This window comes from Chiloscyllium punctatum, chromosome 36 (assembly GCF_047496795.1).
Source record: "Chiloscyllium punctatum isolate Juve2018m chromosome 36, sChiPun1.3, whole genome shotgun sequence".
NCBI classification, from domain to species: Eukaryota; Metazoa; Chordata; class Chondrichthyes; order Orectolobiformes; family Hemiscylliidae; genus Chiloscyllium; species Chiloscyllium punctatum.
In genome coordinates, this window is record NC_092774.1 from 67485086 (window position 1) to 67508886 (window position 23801).

The following is a 23801-nucleotide window of genomic DNA, read 5'->3' on the forward strand; positions in this document are numbered from 1 at the left end:
CAGATTTGTCCAGCAACACAGGTTAAAAGCTTCTGTGTTCCGTGGCAAAATTACACAATTACATTTGAAAATTACGCATTATTTATTTTTGTGACAGCACAGCCTGAATTACAAGAAAAGACCAATAAAATGTAATAAGGTGACATGATTGACAGCAGATTAGTCCAATGATATTTCATGGGAAACCGATTGTTTTACGTGCAAAATCATCCCGTGCTTGTTCGTTCAAGATTAGTTCGAATACCAAATTACTTATGATTCATATTATGCAAACTCCATTGTTCTCTTCTATTTCTAAATCCAACCAACTCAGCAAAGCAGCAATTCAAGTTCAATGTCAAATCATAATCTGAAGCCATTTTGTTATATTTATTTTAAAATATTATTTAAAACTGAAATGCCATTTTGTGCTTAATATAAACCTACATACACCTGTTGCTCTTAACAACAGCCTAAATTCAAATTTTAAATCCTGATCTCAATAAAGCAGCAGTTGTCTCATTAACCAAAAGGTTGAGACCAGAAATGATTTAAGTACAGTTTTGATGGCTAATAACTCCTGAAAATCCTCCTACAGAAAAAAGTCACTGAGAGCTGCATATCCCAAAGAGTGATATTACTGTTTTGTAGAGCTTTTGGATTCTTCCATTTTATGCAAAACTCAGGGGAGACTATGTTCCTACAGTTACAGCACGAGGAGTACTTACTTTATTCAAAATAATAACCAGGTTTAGTGTAGGTAAGGGAGGGACCTTGCCAGTAAGAGGCATGCCTGTCTTTGTGACCTCCTTGAGGCTGTTCAATAGATGGGTCTTTTGGTAAGAGAGGCAGTTATTGACCCAGAACAGTTCCACCCATCCCATAATTGGGAAGACATTGGTGCCAGTAGGGGTCAAAGAGTCTTTTGCTGAATTCAGCACATAACAGACCACTTCATCTCTGCCAAATATTCTATTGTGACTTTGAAGAACCAAATTGTAATCGAAAGATAACATTTCCCTATCTTCTCTTTTGCGGTGTGACCTATTTGGATGGGGCAAGGCTAACCAGGGGTGCTCATAGCACAACTGGTATCAAACTGGCACACAACACCTTTTACAGGGTAAAGACCATTTAGACTTGTTCTGTAAATGAACTGTTCAATCTCTGACCACTGCAATAGTCATTCTTGGTAATGTTCAGTCCCTCAGCAGACGAGGACATCTTCCTGGCATAGTTGGTGCACAGTCTCTGGTTGCTCAGGATCGCACAGGTAAACTGTTCCCTCTTGTGCACCAATGCTGGGAATGGCAAGTCCACACAGAATGGCTTTTCAATTTAAAATGGCTTCAGGTTATGGTTTGATACTGTGAACTTGAATTGCTGCTTTGCTGAGTTGGTTAGCTTTGGGGAAACGAAAACAATGGAGTTTAATAATATGAATCATATGAATTTGGTGTTCGAACTAACCTTGAACTAACAAGCACGGGATGATTTTGAGAGTAAAACAATCTGTTTCCTAGGAAATATTGGACTAACCTGCTGTCAATCATGTCACCTTATTACATTTGATTGGTCTTTTAAGGCTGTGCTGTCTCTTAAAAAACATGTAAATGATGTGTTACTTTCGAAAGTAATTCTGCAATTTCGCCACGGAGCTCAGAAGCTTTAACTTCTGTGTTGCTGGACAGAATTGCGTCAGACTGCCTTGCTTTATAAAACTGATAACTTTGCTTTGTACAGTCCGCATTCCATTCGTTCTATGACCGATCTGGACACGGAGGGGTCCCGCCTGGGATCCAGATCTTCAAGGGTGGATTGGCCATGCTAAATTCCCTCCATAGTGTCCTGGGATGTGTAAGTTCGGTGTATGACTCTGGGATAAATGTCGGGCAATAAGGGGAGGGATATGGGTGAATTACCATTCAGAGCATTGGTTTGGACTTGTTGGGCCGAGTGGCCTGCTTCCACACTGTGAGGATTCTTTGAAGGGAAGGGAGTTTTGCAAACTGTTCTCCTTCCATCTGCTGCAGAGTTCTGCTGTCGGCCTGTCCCCGCTCCCTGCCCCACTTTTGACATCATAACGCGGAAGTGGCAGTGTCAGTTTCAATGTGAAACACCCTCCTCTGGGCAACTCCTCATCCTGGGAGGGAGAGAGAGAGGGAGGGGGTAATCTGTTCACTTGTAGCAACTGGAGTGAATCCAAGGAGGAATCTACTCTGCCAACTCAGGTATGTGTCTTAATTACCCGGGTGAGGAGGGACGGATGATAGTAATTGGGGAGGGGGAGATACTTTATTTTTATTTTTAAAATGCATCTGATTCCCACAAATAAATGCATCAGGTTCAAGTACAGCACGTGCAATGATCCACATTGCAGCTTCAAGCTGGCTGCAACAGTTTTACATCCTCTGTCCTTGCTCCGTTTTGGCTGCAGCACATTTGGTTTCCTTCCCTCATGTCTTCTTTCTGCGCGCCCCCCCCCCCCCCCCCACCCCCCGAAGTGTTGATGCTTCCAAACTGACCCTCAAAAGTTCACGTTATACTTCCATTCTTTCCCAGTTTTCAAAACGCACAAAATACAACTTTCCCAATCCTCTGAGTATCGGAGTTGGGAGGTTATGTTGTGGCTGTACAGGACATTGGTTAGGCCACTTTTGCTCTCGCTCCTATCAAAAGGACGTTGTGAAACTTGAAAGTGTTCAGAAAAGATTTACAAGGATGCTGCCAGTTTGGAGGGTTTGCGCTGAATTGTTTTGGGCTGTTTTCCCGAGTGTGGTAAAGGTGTTTGTATACATTTATAAAATCATCAAAGGCATGGATTGGGTAAATAGACAAGATATTTTTCCCTGGGTTTGGGGGTGTCCAGAACTAAAGTGTAATAGCTTTAGGGTGAAGTGGATGAGCAAAGGCTTAAAAGAAACCTAAGGGCAACTTTTTAACTCAGAGGGTATGAGCGTAAAGAATGAGCTGCCAGAGGAAATGGTGGAGGCTGGTACAATTACAGTATGTGAATGGCATCTGGATGGTTTCTGAATAGGAAGGGTTCAGAGGGGTATGGGCCATGTGCTGGCATACGGGACTAGATTAATTTAGAATATCTAGTCAACATCAATGAATTAAGATCATAAGACACAGAAGTGGAAGTAAGGCCATTCAGCCCATTGAGTCCATTCTGTCATTTAATCATGGCTGATGGATATTTCAGCTCCATTTACCCACAGTCTCTCCGTAGCCCTTAATTCCTTAATCAAGAATTTATCAATCTCTGCCTTGAAGACATTTAACGTCCTGGCCTCCACTGCACTCCCTGGCAATGAATTCCACAGGCCCACACTCTCTGGATGAAGAAATGTCTCCTCATTTCTGTTCTAAATTGACCCCCTCTAATTATCAGGCTGTGTCCCTGGATCCTAGTCTCCTCCGCCTAATGGAAACAACTTCCCAGTATCCACCCTTTCTAAGCCAAGCATAATCTTGTAAGTTTCTATTAGATCTCTCCTCAACCTTCCGAACGCTAATGAATACAATCCCAGGATCATCAGCCATTCATCGTGTGTTAGGCGTACCATTCCAGGGATCGATCGTGTGAATCTCTGCTGGACACACTCCAGTGCCAGTATATTCTGCTGTTACTGCCGCTGAGTCACACCTTGAACCCTGTTTAGTGGGTGAAGTGGGAGGGGCAAGAGGATCCTTTCTGTTGGACTTGCTGCTCTCCCACCCACTTTACTTCCAGTGCTGTCTGACAGCACCTTCCCTACGGAATTGATCTGCAGGAGCAGATGGAGGACATTTTTACCCTGGATGGAGCGTAATGTTTGTCCAACCCCTGCAGGTAGGTCTGAAATAGATACATTTGTCTCTGTCCCATTGAGTCTCCAGCACAGGGCTAGGCTGGTCAGCTCAATTGGCCTCTATCAGTGTTTTCACTCTGCCTGAGCCTCCTCCCACCCCTCTTCATCGCCCCTTCCCATCCCTCATCAGCAAACTGATATATCCCCCACTTATCGCACGTTTGCTTTATGCCACTTTGCTTTTACAAAAGACCCACATTAGTACCTGTTTTCACTAATCAAACAAAATCCAAAGAGGATTTTTGCTTTCATGAGAGGCAACGTCCTAGTGAACCTTCTCTGCAGCCTCTCCCAGAGCATCCACGTCCTTCCGGTAGCATGCTGGCCAGAACTGCACGCAATGTTATGAATGTGGCCCGAATAAATAGCTGTAAGATAACTCGCTAACTCTTACACTCTAGGCAAGCTTGCTGTATGCCTTCATGACCACGTGCCTGCCTGCTTTGCCACTTTCAGGGATCTATATGCCCAGATCCCTCTGTATGCCCGATCTCCTACGCGTTCTCTAATTTAATGCACACTTCTTGTATTTCCTTCTCTTCCTTTCTCCCTCATCTGTATCCAGCTTCCCCTTAATTCTATTCCTCTCTTCACCTCTTTCCCCACCGTTCCTCACCCCTCCACACATCAGTGTATCATAAGACCATAGGAGCTGAAATTAGGCCATTCAGCCCTTTGTGACTGCTTTGCGATTCAGTCATGGCTGATAAGTTTCTTAACCCCATTCTCCCAGTAGCCCTTGATCCCTTTCATACTCAAGAAACTATCTTTCACAGCTTAAATGTACTCAATGACCTGGCCTCCACAGTCTTCGGTGGCAGTGAATTCCATTTATTCACCACTCGAGCTGAAGAAGTTTCTCTTTACCTCCATTCTAAAGGGTCTTCCCTTTGGTCTAAGGCTGTGCCCTTGGCTCCTAGCCTTTCCTACCAAAGGAAACATCTTTCCAACATCCAGTCTGTTCAGAATTCTGTCGGTTTGAATTAGATCCCCCGTCATCGTTCTAAATTCCATTAACTATAGACCCAGAGTCCTCAAACATTCCTTATTTGTTCAAATGTTCATTCCTGGGACCATTCTCGTGAACCTCCTCTGAACACACGCCTAGGCCAGTACATCCTTCCTGAGATTTGGGCCCAAAACTGTGCATAATACTCCAAATATGGCCTGACCAGAGTGTTACAAAGCTTCAAGTTACATCCCTACTTTTACATTCAAGTCCTGTCAAATTAAATGTCATCATTGCATTTGCCTTCCTAACTACTGTCTCAACCTGTAAGTTTACCTTGAGAGAATCCTGGACTAGAACACCCAAGTCTCTTTGCACCTTAGATTTCTGCATTTTCTTCAGTTCCAAGGGTGACTGTTGGTGCTGGGGCAGCACCAGAGATTTCCTGACATGTGGATTGTATTCGGGGGTACCAAGTAATCTGAGGAACTGGTAGTATCTCAGGAGAAATAGTTACTCCTGGATGAGGTAGAGAGGAATGTGGTGTGATTCTGTAAACTTGAGGTCTCCAGAAGTGTGCAGAGGTGGTGTTAGAATTTCACACCATAAATTTGAAAGCGAGGAAACTCCACCAGAATTCAATTATCAGACATGACAGGCCAATGGTGTCTGTCTGTGATGTTAGAATTCTATGATGCTTGGAACTGAAACATAACTTTCAACCCCATGTATTTCATCTCCTTTGTAATAGAGGCCTCTATTTGTAGTTTTCAATTGGTTTTTGTACCTGTCTGCTACTTTTGATGATTTGTGTACTTGGTCTCCAAAGTCTTTTTTTCCCTTTTATAGTGCTTAATTTCTAATAATTTAGCAGTTCTCCAATCAGTCTTGGGTGAAAAGTAAATGGTTCTGATGTTGTCGTATTGGGTGACATTAAACATTTTTTCCACTCATTCGTTTAACCCATGAATGCTGTTTAGCTTCTTCCTGCTCCTTTCTGCACAAGTTGATGCCCCTCTGCCCCTGGATAGTTGATAGTTGACCAAGAACTGGATAGGTGTCCCCTTAATCCAACCTCTCAAGCAATAAGCTATCAGTAACCAAGGACAAAGGTCTTGGACTCCAACTGTTAGTAGGAAACCTCCACTAGGGACAGATTCTTTGGACATGATCTTTGCTTTTGGCACAGAGGCAGGAAACATCTCACCTGTTTCAGATAAATCAAATTACTGACTGTCAACTCCTTTGATACTAACACTGTCATGACACTGTCAACTCCTTTGATACTGAGCAGCGTGAATAGAGTATTTACTGGCCAAACAAGAATGGATTTCCCAAACTGCCACCGTGTTGGTGACAGTCATACACCCAAACCAGCTGCTCGTAGGGATCAGCCTTCTCTCTGAATCAGGAGGTCACAGGTTTAAATCACAGGATGTTGCTGGTCAGAGGTTCAGTGATGGAAATGTCATTCAGTGGAAAATACTAATAGCTCCCAGAAATTATGGCGAATGTCGGGGCTAGTATAAATGAAGAACTGAAGGATATTAATATGTATGAAACAAAAATGCATCAGAGAATTGAACAAGATTTAAAGTAGCTATATTCCCTGTGCTTGGTGGTTAACACTAGTTCACTGGAAAGTGGTAATTGGAAAGTGGCACATGTCATCCCACCCTTTTAGAAAGAAGAAAGAGAGCACAGGGAATCTACAACAGGACAATTAAAAATTAATGATAGGACTGAGCAGAATCAACATGGGCTTATTGGAAATATATGCTGGTCAAACTCAGGTCATTATAGCGAGCAGAATATATGAATGTCCAAATTAGGAGCTGAAGTAAGCCATTCGGCTCATTCAGCCGCTCCACTCCAAGAAGATAATGACTGATTACTTTGTGTTATACGTTGCACATTTGCATCCATCCCCATAACCTTAGATTCTTCTTAGGCAAAGGAATTAATCTACTTCTGCCGTTGAAATATTCAATGGTCCTGCCTCCACTATCTTCTGTCGCAAAGCTCCACAACCTTCCAAAAAAATTCCCTCCTTCTTTGTCACAAATGATTGCGTTTTTTGAAGAAGTAACAGAGGATTGATGAGGGCAGAGCAGTAGATGTGATCTAGATGGACTTCAGTAAGGCGTTCAACAAGGTTCCGCTTGGGAGATTGATTAGCAAGGTTAGATCTCACGGAATACAGGGAGAACTAGTCACTTGGATACAGAACTGGCTCAAAGGTAGAAGACAGAGGGTGGTGGTGGAGGGTTGTGTTTCAGACTGGAGGCCTGTGACCAGTGGAGTGCTACAAGGATCGGTGCTGAGCCCTCTACTTTTTGTCATCTACCAAAATGATTTTGATGCGAGCATAAGAGGTACAGTTAGTAAGTTTGCAGATGACACCAAAATTGGAGGTGTGGTGGACAGAGAAGAGAGTTACCTCGGATTACAACAGGATCTTGACCAGATGGGCCAATGGGCTGAGAAGTGGCAGATGGAGTTTAATTCAGATGAATGCAAGGTGCTGCATTTTGGGAAAGCCAATCTTAGCAGGACTTATGCACTTATTGGTAAGGTCCTCGGGAGTGTTGCTGAACAAAGAGACCTTGGAGTGCAGGTTCATAGCTCCTTGAAAGTGGAATCGCAGGTAGATAGGATAGTGAAGAAGACATTTGGTATGCTTTCCTTTATTGGTCAGAGTATTGAGTACAGGAGTTGAGAGGACATGTTGTGGCTGTATTGGACATTGGTTAGCCCACTGTTGGAATATTGCGTGCAATTCTGGTCTCCTTCCTGTTGGAAAGATGTTTATAGAGGTTTACAAAATTATGAGGGCATGGATAGGATAAATAGGCAAAATCTTTTCCCTGGGGTTGGAGAGTCCAGAACTAGAGGGCATAGGTTTAGGGTGAGAGGGGAAAGATATAAAAGAGACCTAAAGGGCAACATTTTCACGCAGAGGTTGGTATGTGTATGGAATGAGCTGCCAGAGGAAGTGGTGCAGGCTGGTACAATTGCAACATTTAAGAGGCATTTAGATGGGTATATGAATAGGAAGGGTTTGGAGGGATATGGGCCGGGTACTGGCAGGTGGGACTAGATTGGGTTGGGATATCTGGTCAGCATGGACGGGTTGGATCGAAGGTTCTGTTTCTCTGTTGTACATCTCTATGACTCTATAAATGGGTGATCTAATTGTTCGTTCACAACAATAAGTAAACATCCTTCAACATCCATCTTTTGAAGACCATTCAGGCTCATAGAAACTTCAATCCAATCACCCCTTGCTATTCCAAACTCTGGTTGAAAGTCAGACCTGTCTGTCTCATGATTTTCCATTCGACAGTCTGTTCATTGTGGGTGTCAATCTAGTTTACCTTCTGTGAATTGCCTTTAATGCATTTTCATTCTTCCTTAGGTAAGGATATCAAAACTGAGCACCGTGTTCAAGGTGTAGTCCCACCATTGCTCTGTAACTGAGGCATAATCGGCTTACATTTATGTCATTGGCCTTTCTAATCACTTGCTGTGCTTGCATTCTAACTTGTGACTTATTTGCAAGGCCCCCGGATCCCTCTGCATCTCAGAATTATGCAGTTGTTCTCCAAGTATGTTACAAATTGCATTTTACCATATTGTACACCACTTGCAAGAGTTTTGCTTATTTATTTAACCAATCTATCAATCTGCATCATTGATATGTCATCCCCACAATGTACATCTCCATCTATCTTTGTGTTGCCTGCAAATGTAACCACATACCTTTGATCCCCTCCTGTAAGTCATCTATATAATTGTAGAAAGTTGAGGAGCCAGCAGAGATGCCTGTTGGAACCCCACCATACATTGTCATATACAACCAATTTGACAAAAGAACCATTTTTGCATATTGTTTTCTGCCAGTCAGTTGATGTTCTATAACTATACTTTACACTATGAGCTCCTCTGTGCAATATGCTTTTCGTGAAAACATGTCAAACAGCTTAAGGATATTCAAGTTCAGTATATCCACAGGCTTCAATTTACATACTCTTTCAAATAATTCCCTTAGGACAGCATAGTGGCACAGTGGCTCCCTCTCACGGCCAGAGACACCTATTTGATTTCAGGCTTGAGTCGACTATCTGTTTGGAGTTTGCATGTTCTGTCTATGTCTTTGTGAGTTTCCACTGGGGGCTCCACAGTCCAAAGATGTGTAGGTTGGGTGGATTAGCCATGCTGGATTGTGTAATGTCCTTGGATGTACAAGCTAGGTGAGTTAGCCATGCTAAATGCAGGGTTACGGGAGTTGAGTGGCGGTCTGGATCTGGGTGGGATGCACTTGAGGGTTGGTGCAGGACTTGATCGGCCAAATGGTCTCTTTCCACACTCTCGGAATTCTATGAATAAATTGGTGAAACAACATTTCGTTTTCATATTAGCATGCTGATTCTTTGCAATTACCATGAGCTTTTTGACATGGTGGTTATAATCTCCTTAATTGATTCAAAAACAAATGTTTAATTGCCATAGACCCAAGGGACCACATCTTTCCCTTCGAGGACAGAAATATTAAATATGTTACTCTTCAGTCTGAGGAAAACTTGCCTGAATCTAATAAATCTTGGAAAATTAACATTAATGCAAATATGAACTCATTAGCCACCTTTTAAAATTCTATGATTAAATCCACCTGTACCCAGAGATTTGCCAGCCCATAGCACCATCAGTTCGCTCAATAGCATTTATCTAATGATTCTCATTTCACCAAACTCCTCTGTTTGTTCAACCTATGGGGTTAAAGGCAGGATTCTTGACCATGTGGTGGAACAGAGGGATCTTGGAGTCCAAGTCCATCGATCGCTCAAAGTTGCCACCCAGGTTGATAAGGTTGTTACGAAGGTGTACGCTGTGTTGGCTTTCATTAGCAGGGAGTTTGAGCTTAAGAGCTGCAAGGTTATGCTGCAGCTGTATGGAGTACTGGTTAGATCACACTTGGAATATTGTGTTCACTTTTAGTCACCTAATTTTAGGAAAGATGTGTAGGGAAAATGCCAGAGGAAACATCACAGAAGCGCTTCACAGGAGGCTGCCAAGCACTGAGTATGTCACCTAGACAGGGGACGAAATGTCTGCAACACAAGTTCCCAGCTCGGCGAACAGACCCACAACAGGAAGCTGTGTAAGCTGAGAGAGGGTACAGAGGAGATTTACCTCGATGCTGCCTGGAATGGAGGGCATGTCTTAGGTTGGGGGAGCTAGGGCCTTTCTCATTGGAGCGAAGAAGGATGAGAGGTGACTTTATAGAGGTGTACTATATGTTGAGAGGCATAGATAGAACGAATAGCGAGACACTTTTTCCCCAGGTCAGAAATGACAGTGCATAATTTTAAGGTAATTGGAAGAAGGTTTAGGGGAAATGTCAGAGGTAGATTTTTTATTTGGAATGGTGAGTGCATGTAATTCACTTCCAGGGTTGGAATGAGAGTCAGATACATTTAAGGACATTTAAGCGACTGCTGAACAAGCACATGGACGGCAGTAAATTGAGGGGTGTGCAGGCTAGTCTCATCTTCAAGTTGGATAAAAGGCTGGTACAACATCGAGGGTTGAAGGGTCTGAACTGTGCTGTATTGTTCTACGTTCTCACTCCAGAACGATGCAGCAGCAGTATTGGAAGAAGAATATTGCGTCAAACCCCTTGACCCTTCCAGAGATGGGCACTGTCGATGGAAACTCGGTTAAATTCTGCCAGCAATCAGGTGATATCAGGGTGGGGGAAGGGTGGCAGCCATGAGACTGAACTTGCTTACTTGAGGGTTTTTAGTTTAGTTGTTACGTGCAATGAAGTGTGAATCATTGTTTCAGCAGTTGGTTCTGTGTGTTGTTTCTGAGTCAGTGACCAAATTAAGGCGATTCACCCACAACCAGAGCAAGAGGCTGGGATTAATATTGACTCCGCTGCATTCAGCGTGACATCACGTCAATACTGTTAGAAAGGGAAAGCTGACACCAACTCCCACCCCACCAGAGATCTCAAACCGAAACACCCAAAGAGAAGCGCATCACCCTATAATCTGTCAATTTAATGTGAAAAGTGGTGTAACCTGCTCTAGTGTTTAAAAATAAATCCCTGACACTCAACAAAAATCCATTTATTTATCCAACAGTAACGGTGAACAGATGAACTAAACTATTAAAAAACCGAATAAATCCCTTCTAACTACTGACTGTTCCGGAATAAAACAAGATTCTCGTGATATGATCCAATAAATATAATTCCCTCTCGTAACAAAAAATGGAATTTAGTCGCTCAGATTACAGCCAGGTTACGTGTCTCTTGGAATATTCTGTGCCACCTTCTGTTGAATCTTCTGTCAGGAATGCCCTTCCCAGTTTTTTTAAAATGATGCATTCTCGAGTACAGAGATGACTGACTTCCAATTTCCCCCTCTCAACAGAACTGAGGATTCTTGATTCTCACGAGGGGGAGTTAGAGATCTGGGTGTTCAGTCGATTGTACCCTGAAGGTGCATATCTTTTTTATCTTTTCCCTCTCACCCTAAACCCTAAAGCCCTCGAGTTCTTGACTCCCCAACCCCAGGGAAAAGACTTTGCCTATTTATAAAGAGACCCAAGGGGCAACATTTTCATGCAGGGGGTGGTGCCGATCCTTTCAGGCATGGGAACATTTTGACTACATTACTTTCTCTGTCTAGACTTCGCATGACTTGAAAAGCTTCAATCGGGCCAGATTTCAAACTTCTGTACTCCGTAGAGAGCTGTCCCAAATTTCCAATCGACCCTCATCGACATTGAGTGAATAGGGAAGATGGTTTCCCTTCTGGGTTATGCCGGCATCGCGCACCGGCAGACATATCGCCGACGAACAAATATTAACTCTGTCTAAATTGCCACATTCTGTTTTTCCGAACCGTGATTTCACTCAGAAGCACAATTTACCTGCTCCCTCCAGAATATCCTTCCAGGCTCGAACATACCTTCCAGGTGAAGCAGCACTTTACCTGCACATTTGCCGCAACCTAGTCTACTGCATTCCTGCTCACAGCGTCGTTTCCCCAACGGAGCATGAAGTATAAACTGGATGACTGCTTCGCAGAACATCTCGGTTCTGCCCGCAAAAAAAGGCTCTGAACTTCTGCTTTCCTGCCACTTCAACACGCCACCATGTTCCCTGGCCAACATCTCTGTCTCAGGCTTGCAGCAGTGTTCCAGCAAAGCTCAGCTCCAGATGGAAGAACAACGCCTCATATTCCACTTCAAAACCCTACAGCCCTCCGGTCTTCAAGATCGAGTTCCATGACTTTAGGGCCTGAAATCCCCCATGTCCTTGACCCCTACCACACACATACGAGCCCTTGTTATCACATAGTCTGCTACGACACACTACTTATTGTTAGCCACTAACGGTTTCCATTAACAGTTATTCACCCTCCCACACGGATCGTTATTCACTCCTTTGTCCCTCCTCTTGTTCTCTCTCTGAGCTGGCGGGAAAGAGAGCAATGTACACTGGAGACTCTGAGCCGGCTGAAACTTGCTCAGTGTGAAATACATTCCACTTTGCTCCAAGAATTGCAAGCAGCAAAGAGTTTCCAGAACATCTGCATGTCATTCTGTCCCCGGGATGCGGTTTCTGACATGCGGATCGTCTTGTCATTCACGTCGGAACGGACTTGGCAAACTACTGCAGGGAAGGCACGAAACCACAAGGTATGCGTTTCAATGTTATCAGTCCATTGGCATCTCAGAGAAGTGGTTTTGCGATTCAGTTCATAGGAAACCGACGAAGAACAGGAGAAGACCACTCAGACCTCCAAAAGCACCTTACTTGAACGGTTTGAAACGCAAGGTGCTAAACAAACAGAGTACCATCGCAAAGGCAAGTCGCTCAAGGAGAGCACTGAACAATAGCAGAGGATGGTTTCGATCCATCGACCTCTGGTCGATGGGCCCAGCACGCTCCCGCTGCGCCACTCTGCTCGTACGCACAGCGTGACGCTCCACAGGTCCCTTCAGCCTTTCGTCTGGCGCGTGGCATGCACGTTCGAGACTGATGTCAAAGATCTTCACTGCTATCGTCTTCTCTGGCGTTGCGCAGACGTATGGAGGCTGTGTAAATATAAACTCTTTCTAACTTCCCACATTCTCTTGTGATTTCACTCTGAATAGACGCCATGCAGCCCACCTTCGCTCTGCTGGGTCGACACAGTAAGTAAACGTGGGTCTCTCTTCGTATCATTCTCTTGCCTTCTCCATGTAATTCTGCACATTGTTACTTTAAACATGATCACCGAATTCCCGTTTGCGTCTAATGAATCTGCCTCTTTGTCAGTGTCAGTTAGGGATTTACTGACCCCAACCACTCCCTGTCCGAAAGCATTCTTCCTAATGTCACTCTCGGTTCTTTTCCTCATGCCTTTAAAACTCTGCCGAATCGTTGCCGATCCTTTCAGGCGTGGGAACATTTTGACTACATTACTTTCTCTGTCTAGACTTCGCATGACTTGAAAAGCTTCAATCGGGCCAGATTTCAAACTTCCGTACTCCGAAGAGAGCTGTCCCAAATTTCCAATCGACCCTCATCGCTGACATCCCTCAAGCACTGCACCACTCACGTCAACTTATTCAACGCTATCTCCAATCATTTCACTTCGCTGCTTTCTGTCCCATTGGTCCTCCAGGGAGCCCAACCTCGTTTTACGAAGGTGCTTTTTGAGAAAATTAAACAAGCGCTTTCGCGCTATTCACGAAATTCGGGCTCGTCCGGGATTTGAACCCGGGACTTCCCACAAGTCTGCGTCGACGAAGACCCAAAGCGAGAATCATACCCCTAGACCAATGAGCCACACGGTTGGCGCGCCCGCGTCCCTTCCCCCGCCCTACCTCTTGAACCAGCTGAGTCTTGCTCAGAGTAAAGTTCCAGTTGACATTGAACAGGCTGGGGCTGTTTTCTCTGGAACGTCTGAGGTTGGAGGGTGACTTTATGGAGGTTTACAAAATTATGAGGGGCATGGATAGGATAAATAGGCAAAGTCTTTTCCCTGGGGTCGGGGAGTCAAGAACTAGAGGGCTTTAGGATTTAGGGTGAGCGGGGAAAGATATAAAAGAGACCAAAGGGCAACCTTTTCACGCAGGGGGTGGTGCGTGTATGGAATGAGCTGCCAGAGAAAGTGGCGGAGATTGGTACAATTGCAACATTTAAGAGGCGTTTGGATGGATATATGAATAGGAAGGGTTTGGAGGTATATTGGCCGGGTGCTGGCAGCTGGGATTAGATTGGGGTGGGATATCTGGTCGGCATGGACGGGTTGGACCGAAGGGTCTGTTTCCATGCTGTACATCCCTATGACTGTATGAACAGCTGCTTCTCATTCTGTCTCTCTGCGGCCGTTTGCCCGTCCCCAGGAACCGGGCCCTCTCTACTGGCAGAACATTAAACCGTTTTCTTTCTCAACTTTTCTCTAACACCGGAGTGACCAGTGACAAGTATTGCCCTCCTCAACATAGGGCACAGAGAACAGGAGAAGACCCCGGAGACCTCCACGGGTGTGTCATCTCAACTCTGCATACTGGGCCTGTGTATCAATGTGAAATATTTACGTCGAAGATTTTTGGGAAGCAGATCAGAAGGCGAGGTGCACAACAGTGCGCCGTTATACGGGAAAGCTGCTAAACTCGACATTGAGTGAATAGGGAAGATGGTTTCCCTTCTGGGTTATGCCGGCATCGCGCACCGGCAGACATATCGCCGACGAACAAATATTAACTCTGTCTAAATTGCCACATTCTGTTTTTCCGAACCGTGATTTCACTCAGAAGCACAATTTACCTGCTCCCTCCAGAATATCCTTCCAGGCTCGAACATACCTTCCAGGTGAAGCAGCACTTTACCTGCACATTTGCCGCAACCTAGTCTACTGCATTCCTGCTCACAGCGTCGTTTCCCCAACGGAGCATGAAGTATAAACTGGATGACTGCTTCGCAGAACATCTCGGTTCTGCCCGCAAAAAAAGGCTCTGAACTTCTGCTTTCCTGCCACTTCAACACGCCACCATGTTCCCTGGCCAACATCTCTGTCTCAGGCTTGCAGCAGTGTTCCAGCAAAGCTCAGCTCCAGATGGAAGAACAACGCCTCATATTCCACTTCAAAACCCTACAGCCCTCCGGTCTTCAAGATCGAGTTCCATGACTTTAGGGCCTGAAATCCCCCATGTCCTTGACCCCTACCACACATATACGAGCCCTTGTTATCACATAGTCTGCTACGACACACTACTTATTGTTAGCCACTAACGGTCTCCATTAACAGTTATTCACCCTCCCACACGGATCGTTATTCACTCCTTTGTCCCTCCTCTTGTTCTCTCTCTGAGCTGGCGGGAAAGAGAGCAATGTACACTGGAGACTCTGAGCCGGCTGAAACTTGTTCAGTGTGAAATACATTCCACTTTGCTCCAAGAATTGCAAGCAGCAACGAGTTTCCAGAACATCTGCTTGTCATTCTGTCCCCGGGATGCGGTTTCTGACATGCGGATCGTCTTGTCATTCACGTCGGAACGGACTTGGCAAACTACTGCAGGGAAGGCACGAAACCACAAGGTATGCGTTTCAATGTTATCAGTCCATTGGCATCTCAGAGAAGTGGTTTTGCGATTCAGTTCATAGGAAACCGACGAAGAACAGGAGAAGATCACTCAGACCTCCAAAAGCACGTAACTTGAACGGTGTGAGTTTCGCGACACTCAGGAAGTCGTTGGAAAGGCAAGATGCTGAACAGAGTACCCTCAGGGAAGATGGTTTCCCTTCTGGCTTATGCTCCCATCACGCACCGGCAGACATATCGCCGACAAGCAAATACTAACTCTGTCTAAATTGCCACATTCTGTTTTTACTCAGAAGCACAATTTACCTGCTCCCTCCTGAATATCCTTCCAGGCTCGAACATACCTTTCAGGTGAAGCAGCACTTTACCTGCACATTTTCCGCAACCTCGTCTACTGCATTCACTCGTCTTCGTGACTTTAAATCTCTGCCGAATCACTATAGATCCTTTCAGGCATGGGAGCATTTTCACAGCATTATTTCCTGTTCCTAGGCCCCTACTGACTTGGAAAACTTCGGTTCTCCGAGGAGAGCTGGCCCAATTTTTCAATCTACCTTTATTGCTGACATTCCTCACACACCGCACCACCCACGTCAACCTGTTCAACGCGATCTCCAACCATTTCACTGCCCCATTCGTACTCCAGGCAGCACAACCTCGTTTCACGAAGGTGCTTTTTGAGAAAATTAATCGGGTATTTTTGCACAAATCAAGTTAAGAGACGCAGCCTCGTCTGGGATTTGAATCCCCAACCGCGCACAAGTCTGTACAGTTAAAGACTCTCCGGGAAAATTATGCCCCTAGACCAACAAGCGAAAGAGCGGCTCTGTTCTCATCCACCGCACACCTCTTGAGCCAGCTGAGACTTGCTTAGTGTGAAATACATTTGACATTGCTCTCAGAATTGCTCGTGACAAAGAGTTTCCAGAACAGCTGCTTCTCATTCTGTCTCCCTGCTGCTGTTTGTCCCGTCCCCCGGAACCGGGCTCCCTCCACTGTTTCGAAGCTTTTCTCTGACACCCGAGTGGCCAGTGACAAGTATTGCCCTCCTCAACATAGGATACAGAGAACAGGAGACCACTCAGAGGTTGTCAGCTCAACTGTACACATTGGGCCAGTATATCATTGTGAAATATTTATGTTGAAGCTTTTGTGGGGAACGGATGAGAAGGCAAGGTGCAGAACAGAGCGCCGTTATACGGGAAAGCAGCTAAAGACGACGTTGAATGAATAGGAGAGAATGGTTTCTCTTTTGGGTTATGGTCCCAACACGCACCCGTTGTGCCATTCTCGTGTATTGCTCAGCAGTTTTTCCAGAGAAGTATTCAGCTTTTCATCTGGCGTGTGGCAGGCACGTTTGAGAATGACGTCAGAAGATCTTCTCTGCTGGCGTGTCATATGCTGTTGTGCAGACATATCGTCGATGTGCAAAAATAAACTCTGTCTGAATTCCCACATTCTGTTTTTCGAACTGTGATTTCGCTCAGAATCACTAATTTTCAAAACTCGCAATATTCAAACTTTAACAAAGTGCTCATAGAAATGATTCGTGAACAACTGGAAGAAATTCTTCCAAACTTACATGGGTAATTTCGCTTTGAGGGGTCTTGAACTTTAAGTGGAATGAAGGGAAGTTTGCCTCGAGGCTGTTTAATGTGGAGATGTGTTCTCCATGTAAACTGGTCGTAGTTGACCATCCCAGTGCTTCCCGATGCAGGGCTGCCTGACCCCCAGGGAGGTTTACTTGTCGCAACTGGAGTGAATCCAGAGAGGGAGCAGATTCTGCAAAGGTGCTCAAATACTTTCTATCTCCCTTTTAGGTATGTTCCTTGTGTATTCCCTCAGTTTGTCCCGTATGCAGTTTGCACCCTGGAAAATGATTGCTTTTTTCCTCATGTTCACAATTAAAAGTGCAGTTTCTCATGGAACTGAGCCGCATTGAAATGATTGGCATATTGATATATATATATATATGTACACGTATTTAGTTTAAGATTAGATTAGATTAGAATTGAATGAAGTTTTTCTCTAAACACACCTGAGCCTATCTGGCTGCATGAGGGATTTCAGGTTTCTGTGTGCTGGGTATTATGTGATCACCAGGCATCTGGCAAACTACACGAACTGCCACCTATGTTATGTTCGTTTAAGTGTACTGACAATGACCACTTATTTTGTGATTTTTTTTGCAGGAAGACATGCCGAAAGAAATCTGAAAACAAATGACACATCAACTTCTGACAGAGCCACTTGATTCATTGGGACTTGAATATCAGCAACCATTCCAATCAAGAAGACATGGTTGCTTTTGTTTGCTTGAGAGATTTTGGACACTGGTGCGGCAGGAAGAATACTGAAACACCGAGTGAGGGAGATTCAGTGCGCTGACTGTGAAAAGTGCTTCACACCATTTACTCAGCTTGGGGGAATCAAAGTCTCATCCCTGACGGTGGGGATAGACGATGTCCCCGTTCTGATTGTAATTTCAAACCCAGACCAACACAAGGAAAGCTCCCCCAATGGGGAAACTGTGGAAATGTGGGGACTGAGGGAAAGGATTCCCTTCCCCATCAGTGCTGGAAACCCACAGACGTATTCACAGTGGGGAGAGGCAATTCACCTGCTCGGTGTGCAGGAAGGGTTTCAGTCGGATCAGCCATCTGGAGACGCACGAGTGGGTCCACAAGTGAGAGAAGCCATTCACGTGCCCCATGTGCGGGAGGGGGTTCACTCAGTCAGCTGCACTGCTGACCCACCAGTGGGTCCACACCGGAGAGAGGCCATTCACCTGCTGTCAGTGCCGAAAGGGCTTCACCTGCTCCTCCCACCTGCGGAGGCACCAGCGCGTTCACGTGCCATCGCAGGGGGGATGGAAGAAGCGATGGCCGAGCGCCGCTAACAACCCAGCTCTGGGGACTCTCAGGTTCGAATCCCGTCGCGGCAGTTGGCAGAATTGGGATTCGGTCAGTAATCTGGACTTCAGAAGCTAAGGATGAAACCATTTTCAGAGGGCAAAAACACGTCTGATTTACTCATGTCCTTTTCAGTGATGGAAACTGCCGTTGCGGGAAAGGATTCACTCAGTCGTCCCAGCTGCATGCTTTACCCGGCTGTACGAAGAATCCAGGAACAAAGGGACAACTCAACTAACCAATGATGTGGGAGGAGTGGGGGTGAGCGTGTGCACTTTGAGCTTGAGGTGCTTTTTTTTTAGAAAAGCTACTTCTTGTACGCCTTGTGATGTGGAGATCTGAAGCTGCAACAAAGTTGGGTCGCAGTAAAGGTTACCTGAACTTTCCGTCAGCCTTAAACTCTCATTGAAAGCTGGGAGATCCAACAGCTTCTCATTTCTTTCAGCCACCAGCACCGAGTTTCCAATGTCGTGTCTCAGAAGGAACAGTGAATGAGTAGATGGTATTGTTCGAAATTGTAAATTTTTTAAGACTGCAGGCTTATTGTTTCATTGGCATTGCAAAGTTTACTGGCAACAGAGGGAGGTGCGGGCTGTATTCACTGGAAACAAAGTTTTAAAATGACACAAACACCAGGGTATAGTCTAACAGGTTTAGTTGGAAGCACTCGGTTTTGGAGCGCTGTTCCTTCATCAGGTAGCTGTTGAGTAGGATGGTAAGACACAGAATAAATATCAAGAGATTATAGTGTAAGTAATCTAAAAAAAAATTGAGGTAAGGTAGGGGGAGGGGAAATGAGGAAACTGATGAAGTCCACATTGATGGCCTGGGGTTGAATTTACCCCAAGCGGAAGATGAGACGTTCATCCTCCAGGCATCGGGTGGGGAGGGAGCGGCGCTGGAGGAGGCCCAGGAACTTCATGTGCTCGGCAGAGTGGGAGGGGGTTTGAAATGTTGGGCCATAGGGCGATGGGGTTGATTGGTGCTGGTGTCCTGAAGATGTTCCCTCAAGCGCTGTGACCTGACTCTGCGAGGAGTCTCCAGTCTCCCCAATGTCGAGGGACTGCATCAGGTGCAATGGATACAAGAAATTACATTGTTGGATACACAGGTGAAAGCCTTCGACCGACCACGGCCCGGATTCGATTTCCGGGCAGGGAAGTAATTTTCAGTACAGCTATCAGGTGGTGCTTGTATCTCCCTGGTGGTCTAGTGGTTAGGATTCGGCGCTCTCACCGCCGCGGCCCGGGTTCGATTCCCGGTCAGGGAATCTGTTTTCAGGGGGTTTATAGGCTCCCCATTCTTCTTAAATGCTCTGTACAGTTATTTATTGATCTTCGTAGTTCCTGGGTGCTGCAGTGTGCCGTGGCTCGTTGAAATAGTGTCCTGATTCAGATATGTTTGTATGTGTAGGGGTGATTGCTTCTGTAGTTAAGTTCTTGGTTCACGTGCATTGTTTTCCTGTAGACGCTGTTTTGAATTTACCATTGACTGTTCGCTCCACTGTGACATCTAGAAATGGCACTTTGTTGTTGCTCTCCTCTTTTGTGAATTTTATGCCAGTAAGGAGATTGTTGATGGTGTTGTAGGTTTCCTCGAATTTGTTTCATTTTTTGATGACAAAAGTGTCATCGCTGTAGCGGACCCAAAGTTTGGGTTGGATCGTTGAAAGGGCTGTCTGTTCGAATCTCTGCATTATTGCTTCTGCTAGGAATCCTGATGCTGGAGGTTTCGTGCGTATTTCGTTGATTTGTTTGTCGGGCTTGTTATTGAATATGAAGTGGATGGTAAGGCACAGTTCCACAAGCTTGACAGTGCTATCTTTGCTGATGAAGTTGATGCTGTGTTTGTGTCTTTGGTTCTTCGAGTAGTGTCTTCAGTTTTCTTTGGCCACGTTAATGTTAATGGATGTGAACAGGACTGTTATGTCAAAGGACAACATTAATCCATCCTCTTCAATCTCAGTGTTTTTGGTGTTCAGGAATTCTTGGATGGAGTAAATGGAGTGGAGTGAATCTTCGACTCGGCGTTTTAGCCTTCAGTGGAGGCCTTTGATTAGTCTGTATATTGGTGTTCCAAGTAGTGAGACTATGGTCTAAGGGGGGCTCCTGGTTTGACAGGGAGGAGAACAACAACAAAGTGCCATTCCTTGATGTCACAGTAGAGCGAACAGTCAATGGGGAACTTCAAACTGGCATCTACAGAAAAACAACAGACCCAAACCAAATACTTAACTGCAGAAGCAATCATCCCAACACCCACAAACGAAGCTGCATCAGGAGATTATTTCAACGAGTCACTTCACACTGCAGCACAGAGAAACTACGAAGAGCACAAGAGAATTACATATATAGTGTATTTAAGGAGAATGGGTACCCAATAAACCCCCTCTCTGCCGATTTCTCATTGATATTTCAAGGTGACTCTCAAAAATTCGGTTTAACCCTCCATTCTTTCCTGTTTGTTTTTTGTGGGTTTTGAAAGATTTTGCAATCCTCTGACTGAGTATTGGAGTTGGAAGTTTGTGTTGTGGTTATACAGGACACTTTTTAGACCACTTTTGAAATATTGTGTACAATTCTAGTCTCCCTCCTATCAGTCGGAATTTGTGAAATTTGAAAGGGTTCCGAAGCACCAATGGGTCCACAGAGGGGAAGAGCCCGTTCTGCTGCCCTGAGTGTGGGAAGGCCTTCAGTGATTCCTCTGCCCTGCTGACGCACCAGTTGGTCCACACCAGGGAAGGCTGTTCTCCGGCCCCAAGTGCGAGATGGCCTTCAGCAGTTCTTCCCACCTGCTGAGACACCAGTGGGTCCATATTGAGGAGAAGCCGTTCTTCTGCCCCGATTGCAGGAAGAGCTTTGCTCTTTCCGCCGACATGCTGGCCCATTGGTGGGTCCACATGGGGGAGAGGTCGTTCAGTTGCCTAAGTGCAGGAAGGCTTTCATCAATTCCTCAGCCCTGCTGATGCCCCAGTCCGTCCAAACCGGGGAGATGCCATTCTCCTGCCCGAGTGTGGGAAGGGCTTTACCCGCTCCTCCACACTGCTGAAGTACCAGCTGGTCCACACGGGGGGATGGGGGGTGGAGAGGGGAGGCCTTTCTGCTGCCCTGAGTGCGGGAAGTCCTTCAGCAATTCCTCCGCCCTGCTGAAGCACCAGTGTGTCCACACAGGGGAGAGGCCCTTCAGCTGGCCCCAGTGTGGGAAGAGGTTCATGTTTTCCTGCAACTTGCGGAAGCACCAGCGGGGGCACCAGCGCACCCAGCAATCAGATCCCACCAGTAACGCTGCCTTTAGTCACCCCCCAGGACTGAACCTCCTGCCAGTTCTGACAGTGGGTGCAGTGGGAGAGTAGGTGGGCTGTTTTTGTTTTCTGCTGGACTGCAATTGCCTGTCCCACCCCCTACAACAACAACCCCATGGTGGCTCAGGGTTAGCACTGCTGCCTCATGGCACCAGGAACCCAGGAATACTTCCACCCTTGGGGGTCTGTGTGCAATTTATGCAGGGTAGGAAAATGGATCTGAGTGGGTTACTCTTCAGAGAATCTGTGCAGATGTGTTGGGCTGAAGGACCTGTTTCCACACTGTAGGAGTTCAACCAACATATGAGCTTTGCTTTCATTGGAAACTGCTGCTCATTGAGCCAGGGACTGCACATTGCCAAATGAAATGATCCAGAGAAACGTAAGACCGCAAGACCATCGGAGCAGAAGTTAGGCCATTCGGCCCATCGAGTCTACTCAGCAATACGTTAGTGACAAAAGTAGTGCAGATGAGATTATCTACAGTGTGGAAACAGGCCATTTGTCCCAACAAGTCCACATCGACCCTCCGAAGAGTAACCCATCCAGACCCATTTCCCGCTGACTAATGTACCTAACCCTATGGGCAATTAAGCATGGCCAATCCACATGACCTGAACATCTTTAGACGATGGAAGAAAACAGGACCACCTAGAGAAAACCCACGCAGACACTGGGAGAATATGAAAACTCCTCACAGACAGCCACCCAAGGCTGGAATCAAACCTGGGTCCCCAACACGGTGGGCCTGCAGTGGTAAACACTGAGCCACTACATATTGCAACCCGAAGTAGGCAAGCAGGAGGTTGGGAGAATGCAGCAAGCCAGGCAGCACCAGGATGTGGAGTAGTCAGCAGTTTGGGAATTAACCCTTCTTCATGATTGAAACGTTGACTTCTCTGTGAGAAACGATTTACAGGAATGTTGCTGGGGGTTGGAGGATTTGAGCGACAGGGAGAGGCTGAATAGGCTGGGACTGTTTTCACTGGACCATCAGAGGCAGAGGAGTGACCTAATAGAGGTTATAAAATCATGAGGGGCATGGACAGGGTAAAGGACAAGGTATTTTCCCTGGGATGGGGGAGTCCAGAACTAGAGGGCATAGGTTTAGGGTGAGAGGCGAAATATATTAAAGGGACAACATCTTCATGCAGAGGGTGGTACTTATATGAAATGAGCTGCCACTGGATTTGGGTCAGGTGTTATCAAATGGGACTAGATTAATTTAGGATATCAGGTCAGCATGGACAAGTTGGACGAAAGGGTCTGTTTCCATGCTGTATGTGACTCTGACTACTGGTCCTGATGTAAGTTTAAAATAGAGTCCAAGTAACTTTGAACAGTTCAATCTTGTTGAGCTCACCTCCTGAAAAGTTTCAGATGAATCCCTCTGAGAGATACTGTTTAAACATGCTGAGTTGGACAAAGTATCCCATCAAGTTCAACACAAACCCAGAGTTGAAGAAGTCAGAAGTCAGAACACCAAGGGGACCAAAACTGATCATAATATTCCAGGTGCAGCCTCATCAACGTCCTGTATAACTACAACATAACTATATCTATACTCAATTCCCGAACTGATGAAGGTTAGTGTGCCTAAACCTTTCTTCACTGCCTTGTGTATCGATGTAATCAGAGATATAGGACCTACTTTAAACTGATCCACAATCCTGCTTTTGGGAGCACAGTGACTAATAGGGAAGGCAAAAGGGAGATTGACCTTTAAATGGAGTATAAAAGTAGGGAAGTTATAGTGGAGGTTTTGATTGAAAGGGCAGTGAAGATTCAACCAGCTGACAGTGGATCTGAATCACATGTCGATCAGACCAGGTTCAGACAGCAGGAAACCAGATAAGTTTTTACAACAAACCACAACGAGATCATCATTTGACTCTTAATTCCGGATTTATGTTGAATTCAGATTCCATCATCTGCCATGGCAGGTTTTGAACACAAGTCCCTAGAACATTACCTGGGTGAATAGTCTGGTGACAATAAAGTCAGCCATCGCCTCCCCTGAACACATTGGCTTATTGTGTTCAGAGGTAACAAAGGAGCAAGAGGTTTTAGCAGCTGCTAAGTTGTTGATATTACACAAGGGAACATCAGCACTCTCAGTAATGGCACACACTGAAGTCAGTGTCCTGTATCAGAGGTAAGGGCTCGGGAACCATAAGAAATAGGAACAGGAATATG

At 45.5% G+C, this 23801-nt stretch overlaps 1 protein-coding gene and 1 non-coding gene across 2 annotated transcripts in view; one reads left to right on the forward strand and one right to left on the reverse strand.

Annotated features, from left to right (window-relative positions):
* Positions 1-23801, reverse strand: part of LOC140460630 (uncharacterized) — a 569010-nt gene that overhangs the window by 15327 nt on the left and 529882 nt on the right. The gene's annotated exons all lie outside the window — the stretch shown is intronic.
* Positions 19503-19574, forward strand: trnae-cuc (transfer RNA glutamic acid (anticodon CUC)). Its single transcript has one exon. It is a non-coding gene; the product is annotated as a tRNA-Glu (tRNA).